The 11,161-nt window shown below is 46.9% G+C and overlaps 1 long non-coding RNA gene across 1 annotated transcript in view; it reads left to right on the top strand.

The window, feature by feature from the left end:
* Positions 1–201: 201 nt before the first annotated feature.
* The window catches only part of LOC141571038 (uncharacterized), a 157,999-nt gene continuing 147,039 nt past the window's right edge, over positions 202–11,161 (top strand). The window contains exon 1 of the long non-coding RNA XR_012495525.2: positions 202–341. This is a non-coding gene — a long non-coding RNA (uncharacterized LOC141571038). The remainder of the gene's footprint in view (positions 342–11,161) is intronic.

The raw sequence follows: 11,161 nt of genomic DNA, 5'->3' as shown, positions 1-11,161 counted from the left end.
AAATAAAATAAAAAGGTAGACACAATTATAAGCCTCTTTTACCATAGTGCCCCTTCCTACCCCAACACTGACATCCTTAAAACAAAAATCCCACTGCAAAGCTCAGAATGGGGGTTAGGCTTCCGGCTCCAGGTCAAGGGGGAGGGGCAGGGGAAGTGGGCGCGAGAGGCAGAGCACAGAGAGGCCTGGCCAGGACGCAGGGCTGTGGGAAGCGGGCCCTGCCTCAGCCCTGCACGCTGCGCTCTGCTCGCATTCACTCAGGAGCGGGGGCGCCACTGCAGCGTGATTGATGGGTTCCAGCTTGAATGGAAAGTCCAGATTCCAGCGAGACAGTTTAAGAGGTAGGAGGAGAGACAGTTCTCACATCTGCAACAAAATTAAAAATTAAATACATAAAATTTGTGAGTTTACAAATAGAACTGTTACTTGTTACTCGGGGTATTAACAATCTCCTTCTACGATTAAAATTTTTTTTTTTAATTTAAAAAATTTTTTTCCGGTAACGCCCGTGAAAGACGTTTGTTTCAGTTGCCAACATTTCTGCAGAACTAATGTGGGTGGATTGTGACAGATATAATTTCTCCATCCTACAGTTTCATCAACTTGAGTTCTGTTAAACTATACCCGCTGGGCTTAGCTCCTTTTAAAGTTTCCGCTTTGACAGGTAGATTTATTAGTCTTGAAATTTGTACAAATCAGATGTCACTCGTGGCAACTTGTCAAAATGTCAGTCTGGCAAGGCGGCATGAAAGGCTTTCTGGAGAGAGAGACAGACGCAAGGCAGGCTTTAAAGAACTCCAGTGCGGCGGTAGGAAGGAATGGGAGGGATGGCCGCCTCTTGATCCTGAGGGCTTTACTTTATTAAATATCTCAGGCTGTACAGTGGGACGGCCGTGGGATCCCATGTCTCTGAGACATCAAGTCTGACAGCTTCCAAACGATGGCTCCTGTCGGTTACAGCGTCAAGTTTCTTTGCTTATTATGTTCACTTAGTGGGAGAAGGCCAGGGGTACTTGCGTGGGAAAGGAGAGCAAATCCAGGTTTTTAGGTTTCAAAAAATGCTGAGTGAGTCTGTGGAGTTGTATGGGTGCTTCGTAGTGGGCTCCCTCAGCCAGAACTAGGGGGCGCCTTCTGGCTCTTGAGTACAAACTCTAGCTCCTCTGTGGAAAGAAGCAGAGGGAGAGCCGTGCTCCCCCAGGCATAGATGGTGGAAATGGGCCCGATCTCTCCTTGCAGAGCTACAGGAGGTGGCAGTCCCAAACAGTTCCAGGAGACCCAGGGGCTCACCTTCCAGTGGGTAGGCTTCCCAAATTTCCCAGACTTCCCTGATCCGGTTCAGTTAATCAAGGATCCCAACATCTGGTAAGCTCCATAATAATCTTAGTTTGACATAGCAGGAAATGTTAATAGTCAGAAAATTATCTGAAATTTTTTTCTCTGGGGGAGAGGGTGGGAGTGCTGTAGAAAGAACCCAGCCAGGGTCCTGGATACAGTTTTCACCAATGGCAGGCTTTGGGAGTCCCAGTGGATGGGGACATTCAGGGTTCTGAGAAGCTGCTGTCTTGGGAGGGTGGGGGCTAGTGTTGCTGCAGTGGAGATAAAATTCTTGTGGGGGAAACTCTCACTGAATTACTGCACTCTTTGCCCATCTGTCTGCCTGGCTAGCTCAGGAAGGTGGAAGACACCAAAGAAAGCTGTAGTCCTCAGTATTACTATGTCCTCTCCCACTACCCAAGAAGTTCTGGCAGGCCTAATACTGTTGTGTTCAGAGAGGAAGCGCAAGGACTCTTGAAGGTGGCAGCATGCTTCCCTAAGTAGTACGTGCTGAGAACCACTGCCCTATAACTGGGCCTTCCCTCACTCTGCCTCAGGAGGGCCACTGGGGAGCTACCAGGCTGACCTGCTCAGGGTTGCCTTCCCACCCAGCCCCACCCATCTGTTCATCTGTCTGCCGCTGAGATACACCTTATAGGCATTAGCACGGGGCATGATTTGATCTGAGAGATGTGGAACATGCTCTCTCTGTCCCCATCCCCTCCCCCCTTTCCCCTCCTTTTTATTACTTTGGGTGTAGAATTATTGAAGGCCTTTTCCTTCATAAGTTCACAGAAACTCCTGCTAAAATAAACGCAAACACCTCTTTGAAGGGTGACATCTTCCTGACTGGGGATTAGGTGACATACTGCTGAAAACAAGGAAGTATTTTGTGCAAAGGGGCCGGGATCGGGGAAGGGGAAGCAAGGGAATCTATGAGGACCTGCTCCCTTCCATGATATTTTTAAGAGTCCCACCGGCTTGTTGCATCCTGTCCCCTGAGCAGGGAGCAAGTCATTTTGAAGAGAAAAAGGAGGGCTGGGTAAAGGGGAAGGGCAGCAGAGATTGTCCCCAGGCCTCTCACTTGCCTTTCTCTCTAGCAAGTAAAGGCGACTTCCACTTGGCCCATTTGTCCCCTCACAGCACAGGGCTGGTGTTTGTCTGTGGCTGAGTCCTCTTCTGCCAACAGCACAGAGTCTGAGGTGCCCAATGGGGGATTCTCCTCTGCTTGGGCCCAGGAGGACGTTCAGTTGGCATTCTTCCTGAGGAGAATTGAATCCACTCTTTATCTTTCTGGTTGGAGCCTGGCACGGCGAGGAACTTCACTGACCTTGCGAGTGAGTGAGAATATCCCAGGTGAAAAATCTCAGACACTAAGAGGCATGATAATGATAATGGTCATGATGATATAATAATAGTGGTAATTATGCTAATAATCCCTTAGGACGGATAGCATGTCTTTCAAAACACTCAAAGCACTTTCATTATTGTGATCTCATATAACCTCAACCCATTTCTGGTGGAGAGATCTGGCGGAACTGGCTATTGTAACTACATGGGGAAACCAAGGCACCCAGCTCATGCCTATCACTCTGGTCTCTTTTTACTTAGCTACACGAGCCCTGGAAAAGGAATCCTCATTTTCGGAATCACCCAGTTATTCTGAGTTGCCATCCTGTCTCTGAGCGTGAAGCATACAGACATAGATATGGACACAGACACACAAAGACACAGACACACACACATATACACACACAGATACACACACACACACCTCCCTCCACCTGTGGCTTTTAACCCCCACATGTGCCATTTCTGAAATGTGCTTCAGCTTAGAGTGTTGAGACTTAATCTCCAGCCTGCCCCTCCACCCCCAGCTCTCATTTCTCCTGGACTGTGCACTGGTTTGCTCATCAAAAGGGAGACGGGAGGAGGCAGATCTGAGGGAGCACTTCACAGAGGAAGACTCTTTAAAAGAAATCACTTTGTGTCATAGTGCAGGGTGACTTACTTTCATGTGGCAAATGCATTCTGGCAGCTCCCTGATCCACATTAGATAGATCATTAAAGTTGGGGCGGCAGGGGGCTGGTTTCCCAGCCCCTCCTCCCAGGACAGCTCTGCCAGTCACAATGAGGCATGCTTGGGTCACGTGCAAAGGAAGAGTGAGGGGTCCTGAAAGGCTCACAAGTGGAGAACAGAGAAAAAGCAGTGGGTGCTCACTGTTAGCTGGAGTCCTGTGATTCCATTTACTAAATGTGTCTCTGCTTAGTAATTTCAGGGCAGCCAGCAGGGAGAGAGAATGAGGGGTGGGGAGAATAAAGGAGGGGTGAAAGGCAGGGAAGAAGAAAAAAAACCCCACCAGCCCGTCTGGCGTTAGTTCAGAAAGCTCTCCAACTCACACATCTGGTTCTTATATTTCAAAGTTAATTAGTCATATTGAGGCTGTCTGAAGATAAATTTATCATCCAGAAAAAACACAAACAGTTTGAAAAATGAAAGGAAGTGAGGTGACATGGCTTGACGTTTAAATAAATCATTTTAACATGATTAAAAAACTTGTCCTGTCTGACACCCAGCACTTGGGTACTTTGTAAAGACTTTTTGACAAAGACAAGTCCTTGTTTGGTATACAAAAGCCCTTGCCATTCAATTACTCAGAATAATCTTTGGCCAAGTACTTTTCTGAGTGACAACTGGGGAGTGCGGCCTGCAGCCAGGCCCCCCTCTTTGGGGTGGTAGCAGGGAGTTTGGGGTAGTCAGTGTTATTCCCAGTGGAAAAAACTCAGATGCTCAGAGGTTTGGGTAACCGGGGGGTTTTTCTGAGAGAGGAGTGAGCATAAGGTGAATTCTTAATCCGTCTGTCTCTGGATGACTGTTGAGTTTGAGCAGGAAATCTTTCCATGTTCCAAAGAGGAAAGATCCTCTTCAAATGCCTGGGCAACTACTTCCAAGAACCAGATGTGTTTTGTTCCTTACACCTCCCAGGGCTTAGATGACAGTTTGAACCCTGTGACTAATGGAATTAAGAATTGGGGCTCTCTCTGGCCTCGCTATAGTGGGCAGTGGCCAGATGGGGGTGGTAAAAATGTAAAGAATCTTGAGTTCTGATGTGTTGGTTTGTTCTAGGAGCAGATGGAAGCGAGCTGGAATCCAACACTCTACGAACTCAGACATGCCACCGTCTGCTTGTCCCTCCCTCCCCCGCTGGCCCTGCCGGTGTACCTTGTGTACTTTGTAAAGGTCACTGGGTCCTGTTCTATGTAATGACAGACAACCCTACCCAGCCCAGCTCAGCAATGGGAACACATGTTTGGAATAGTGTAGAGAAGCTGGTAGGATACATGGGTATTTCTAGATGTCATGGAAGAGGGGTGGCATTCCAGGGCTTTCCCCCAATTTTGTCTAAGGTAAATTGGCTCCTGGGAGATTCTGATATGCTTCTAGTTTTCCCTTTGGTTGCGTTCTCCATGCAGGATGGGAGTGATATAATATAACATGAACGTTTTCTCCTATTAGCAATTTGGTCTCATCAGCTTTGTTAATGGAATAACAAGAGGTGCTGGTTATGGTGCAAAAGTCTCATCATGTTGGTAATTTTCACTGTAACATGTTAGCAATCTGTCACTATTTGTTTCCAGCAATACTGGCAAGAGTCTGCTTACATCAGGGGCTCTAATTTTCTCTCCACACCACCAGACTGTTCTTTCTTTCTTTGGCTAGGTAGCTTCCCGTGCTTCGATCTGTCTCTGTTTATCTCGCTGTGCCTTTGTTTCTATACTCCTGTTTCTCTCTCTGCCACCTCCCACCCCTCTGAGAAGCTATTACAATGTTTGTACTGAAGGGAAACACCACCCCCGGCAGCCGGAAATGATAGAATTCCAGAGCTGGAAGCCCCAAACTGTCATTACCCTCACCCTCTGCTTTGTTGGGTGGAGAAATTGAAGCCCAGGGAGGTGAAATGACTTGCCCATAATATCGCAGTTAATTTAGGTGCAAGGTCAGGCCTAGGACCCTGGTTTCATGATTTAAAATCCATGGTGCCTTTTGCTACATGATGAACAGTGTTATATGAAAAAATCAGTTAGTCGCAGAAGCCATCTTTCTTGCACATGGGAAACTCATCCTGGTGAAGTTAAGGTCACAGAGAGGAAAGAGTCTCCTTCACCACCATAACAGGCCCTTTCTCAGCTTAATCAGGATGGGCCCTCAAGCCAGGTGGTTTTCTGAGGCGAGTCATCCCACCAGCTGTGATGCTTGGTCTCAGGGTCCCTGCTCTGGAATCAGGAAGGGAATGCTCTCCTTAGCAAATCCTGGCCAGCACTGGGGTGGATGCAGCTTCCGGCCCCAGTCTCAGTCACCAGCTGTCCAGCACAGAAGCCCTGGCCATAAATAGCCTTTCCTATAGTAGGTGAGACATGCCTGCCTGCCTCTAGGCCCTACACCCCTGCGGCAGCTCTAGGAGACCTTCACCTTGCCCTTGTGCATTTGCTGGCCTGGCCAAGATTCACTTCTGCTGGAAGCGTTCCTTTCCACAGCTGGTGCCCCAAGCTGTGGAGGCTGAGAAAACCCAGAAGCACCACCCTGGCTGTGCACACATACCAGATTTCAGGTCAGATGGACTAGAGCCCTGCTACTTAACGGCTACATGACCTTTCTAGATACGGAAACTGTCAGTCTAAGTTTCCTTACTTATAAAATGGGGATTCCTAAGAGTTTGCTCATAGGTTTGTAGTGGGGAGTAGGGAAACTGTATGTCAAGACCCAGAAGGCAGTGAGGCACATAGTCGGTCTGCCCCTAACTTACTCTGTGGGCTGGGAGTGTGGATACTTACCTTGACTGACTTTTGAACTCATTTGTAGCCACTGTCAAGCTCACAGTTATGGGTGAGGACTGACCATGTAGTTCTGGACGTGTGAAGTTAAAGGGTGCTGAACGGTGGTGGGAAGTGTTCTATTTCCAGGGTCAAGGAGAATTTCCAAGGGATTTAGAGCATGAAGAAAGCATCTGTTGAGTGGAGGGAGAGAGCAACTGACCCGCTGAGTCACCAGAGGTGTTGATGTTCAGGGGAAAGAATGAATATTCAAGTTTCTGTGGCAGAGAGAAAAGGCTCTGACGCAGTGCTGGTGAGCGCTACCAGGCTGGTGCACGTTCTCTCTGTCAAAACCTTCCCACTAATTGTCCAAAGCTTTCTTGATTGCTTCTAATGAAACCGCCAGCCGACTTTGAAATCTCAGAACAGTCTCATCATGCCCCATTGAATAATAAACACTGTTCATGGGGTGGTGACTTGGCCGTGTCATACTGAGAAGGGGGTGGTGCCCCCCAGAGTGGCGCCTGCCAGGCCTGCAGGAGAGCAGAACCTGGGCTGGGCCACCTGCCTTCAGTTGTCCTTAAGGCACTTTGGTAATGTATTCTGACTGCCTGTCTGCCTGTCTGGTGCTTCCTTAGGAGTTAACAGATTGTGGTGTGTGTGTGCGCGTGTGTGTATGTGTGTGTGTGTGTGTGTGTGCATGTGTTGTGTGTGTGTGGTATGTGTTATATGTGTGTGGGGTGCGTACCTAAGTGTGTGTGTATATATGTATGTGTATACATATATGCACATGTACATTTGAGTTTTCTGTGATTCAGGTCTCTACTTAGAAAACGGGAGGGGAGGGGAATTCACAGTGGGAATCAGCTTAACAAAAGAAAGGTCTGGGCCGCTAGGACCTAGAGACTTGCCACACTCTGCCAGGCCAGTCATTTACCCTGCTTGGGTAAATGGGTCCCTGTTTCTATCTGTAGCTCTTCTCATGACCAACTCACTCTCCAAAGCTTGCCTGTCCCCTTCTGGGGGAGGTTTCCTGGAACACACAGTCTAAAGTGCCTCTCTTGTTATTACTCTGCTTTTTGTGTTTCTTCTTCACACTTAGCAGAATGATAACTATCTTGTTACTGATTTGTGTCCTTTCTAGAAAGTGTAAGGTGGCGAGGGCAGGGCCTGTAGCATCCTGTTTACCTGTCTTCCAGTGCTAGGAACCTCAATACTGAGGCCACAGGTGCTCAGGCGTACCTGTTGACTGAATGAGGGAAACTGCAAAGAGTGGCTGTTAATGACTTCCTCTACGTGCCTCACAGGATTTTTGTAAGGGTCAAATGATGGTAGCTGTGAAAGTAATTTGAAAAAAATGAAGAGAAATATGCCAAGTGTTAGCTATTAACATGACTCTCCTGTGGACGGCAGAGGACATTCCTTTGCCAAAATCTCTCAGTAGCCTTGAGGTAAGCCTGGCAGAAACTGGACATCTTCCAAGTGCCTCACTCCACCCTACACAGGGGCCCTTAAAGCAAGACCTCAGATTGCAGAACAATTTAAGTCAGCTTTGCTCACATTTGTGGAGCGCTTGCTGTGTTATGATGAGTGCTAGGAGGCTGGAGTACACAATTGCATAATTTGGTCTCTGTCCTTAGGAAACTCTAAATACAGGGGGCAAGGCCCACTTGCAGACCAACAAATTTGCAGCTTTGCTTGGCCTTTCCCCATCCCCCCACCCCAAACTTTTTAGGCAGTCTTTTCTGATCACCTCCAACATGAGATTTTTATACCACAGATATGTAGTTTATCTATCTATGTACTGTGGCCCTTTGGAAGCCACAAGCATTGCAATATCTTACAATTTTTGCCCCCCAAGGATTAGTTTTTTGCCTCCTTGGGGAGATATTACCCTTGTTGGGGATGCATGCTATAACTGTTTGCCTTCTTGTGCTCTCAACCAAGTCTACTGACCACAGACAACTTTTACATGTACTGATGGCTTTGTGTTCTTCTCTTCTATTGACTGCCACCAAATATACAGCCCTGGGACAGACACAGATCAGACTCAGTGTTCCAGGGGACTTCCTAAGGGCCTGGTGGCTGGTCTCTAGGTTTTAAGGCTTCTCCTGGCTCCTTACTCTCCTTTCCTGCTAGGGAATTTGGGAAGCTGTGCCCAGCATCACCTTTGCTGCCTTCCCAGAATCCTTTGGTGTGGGCCTGACAGAACACTCTCATTTTCACCAAACCAATATGGCTCCCACCCCCAGCACATCATGTAGAGTTGGGATTCCATCATCTCTTCCTTGACTTCTGTCTTCCAGTTGCCATCACTCATCTTTCCATTTCAGCAGCACTTTGGAGCCCATGCCATCAACAGGGTGCTGACGGGACCTGGACAGATGCTATGCTAGGCCACATGCGTCTTGTGTGTGGCTCTGGTCTATAGATCTGCCAGCCTTCTGAGGGCAGGGACAGCACCTGGTTTTCCTTTTCTGTTCCTCCCTCTGCTGAAAGCAGCATTCAATAAATACTTGTTGGTTGATTGACATGTTTATTTTCCTCAACGGCATGACTAGGGAAAGCAGGAATTATTCCTTTTATAAATCTTCCCATTGAATACAGAGCACTGAGTAGGGGCTTAAAAATGTTAGTCCAGGGAATTGAATTGGTGAGTTTTTGTTTCTCTTTGCACCATTTAGACAATGTAATGCCCTTGGGTCCTGGCACCCTGGGGCTTCACTTTGAGAGTCGAGTGTCTCCCAAGGCTTGAATCCAGCACTGGCCTCCTGAGCTCACAGTTTCTCAGGAGCTGAACAAGACACCTGCCAGAGGTCACATTCTGTCACAAGGTTCGTTTACTCCTGGAGGGAGAGCCATTGTTGGCAGCCTGACATTTTAGCTCTATTGGGACACCGATTGCAGTCACAAAGCAGATTCTGTCCTGGGTGCTCTCAACAGCACTTCTTTTGGGGACTCTTTCTTAGCGAAGCCTCTGGCTGAGTTGGATTATCAGAGACGTTTCAGCATTCTGCTTTGTAAATTACTGGAGAAATTATATCCCTGTCATATTTGAACACTCTTAAATAGGAAAGAATTACTTTATTGGGTGTTCCCCCTCCCACCTCCTAAATGTTTGAAGCTAACAAAATGTTTTCAAGCAATTTCTTGCCACTAGATTTGGTGAAACTTACTTCAAGTGTCTTTCCAGAACCTTTCATAGAAAAGTAATTGTGTAATTAGCTATAAATTAGTAAAAATTATGCTAATTACTTCCAGGTGTGACATATTTTGTGCTTAAAAACAAGTAAGAGAAATAAAGGGGCTGTCACTGTGGTTCCCAAGTGAAGGTTGGCCCAGGCAGCTTGACAGGCTGATGTGCACATTTACTTAATATTATTTTTTTTAAATTATGTAATTTCTGAATAAGTACAAACAGACTTGAGAACAAAAGTACAACAGACAAAACCCAGGGGTGTTTCATTTTGTGTGTATGCTTAATTAAAAGGAGTCCATGCAGGAGCTTTTCCAGTACTTTTCTTTTCAAACTTGTAATTGGGGTAACTGGAGGTGGTGGGATGGGGAAATGCCGGTGTCCCAGAGGTTGCTGAGATTCATGCTGTCTGTCAGCCAAGAGAGACTTGATGGGCCCCTGAGAGTTTGGCCTTTCTTTACACTTTTCACACTTTCTGGTCTTGTTATTAAGGTACTGTGGACCATGGCCAGGAAATGGCAGCTGTCATGTGCTAATGGCATTGTCTTCATTTGCATACAGCTTTTTATGTGGCACAATGCTTTATTGTACTGGGCTTTTTTTGTATTTTTCTTTGCACAATCCTGTGAATGTTGTAGGACAGGTATCATGGCCTTCGCGGTGTACATGAGAGTCTGCAGGACTTGGGATGGGATAAAGTGAGAAAGAAGAAGGGAGAGTCTCCTTCCTTCCTCGTTTTCTTTTCTTCCTCCTCCTCCTCTTTCTTTTTAAATGTGTTCAACAATAATTGGTATTACTATGCACCTACTAGCAGTGGTGGTAAGGTATAAACCAATCACTCCATCCATCTGTCAAACATGTTGGGCCCTTTGGTAGGTGTTGGGCCTCCAAAGACCAACATCACCTTAAAGTTCACTGGTAGAAGAGATAGAAATGAGGAAACAATGTGACGGAGTGTGAGCCGTGCTCTAATTATGGCAATGCTAGGTCTTGGGTTTTCTAAGGATAGTGCCATTTTCAGATATTCTGTCTGATTGTCTTTCCACAAGTATGTTTGTGCTCATAAACGTTGTGTCCTGAACTTTTGTTTGGGAGAACTTGGTCCCCAGAGGTGTAATAAGGGAACATAGAAAGTGCTGCAACCGAATAAAGGTCATTTTCACAGAGGACAGGCATTTAAGCTGGATCTTCAGGGGTAAGTAAAAATTCTCCAGGCAGAAAAGGAGGGGAAGTAGAGGAAAAAATCTTTGAAAGATGACTAAGAACTCACCAGGAGTTAATGGAAAAGGACTTGCTGGTAGGGGCAGCAGCGCGGGCAAAAGCACAAAGGCATGAACCAGTGTGAGATATTTGAGAAACTACAAATAGTTTAGTGTCACTAAAGCATTAAGAGTGAGGAGAGGAGTAGGGAAAGGAAGCAGGCTCAGAGAAGAGCCTTGTGGGCTACACCAAGGGGGATGGACTTTGAAATCAAGGGCAACCACTGTAACATTTAAGCATACTGTGTGTGTGTGTGTGTCTGTGCGTGTGTGTAGAGAGAGACAGAGAGACCCAAAGAGTCAAAGTCTTTCTGAATATAATATTCATGTTATTTGATCTTCCCCAAGGATAGCTGGTTCATATTCTCAAGAAGAGAAATTTCAGGTCCCATGGGTCAGCGGGGCTTGGAGGCAAAAGACTCCGCACCTCTCACAGAAGAGCAGGGAACCCCTCTGCTGGTCACCCTGCAGCCTCCACTCACAGGTAGAAGGCCACATCTCCAGCCTTCAGTCCTACAAATTTAAGCCAGCAGATTCTTAAGGGGAAGCCGACCAGGGAGCAGCCCCACCCAAAAGGGCA

Source organism: Rhinolophus sinicus, chromosome 16 (assembly GCF_057876585.1).
Source record: "Rhinolophus sinicus isolate RSI-liver-muscle chromosome 16, RSI-T2T, whole genome shotgun sequence".
Classification (NCBI taxonomy): domain Eukaryota; kingdom Metazoa; phylum Chordata; class Mammalia; order Chiroptera; family Rhinolophidae; genus Rhinolophus; species Rhinolophus sinicus.
This window is presented reverse-complemented; position numbering and strand designations above follow the sequence as displayed.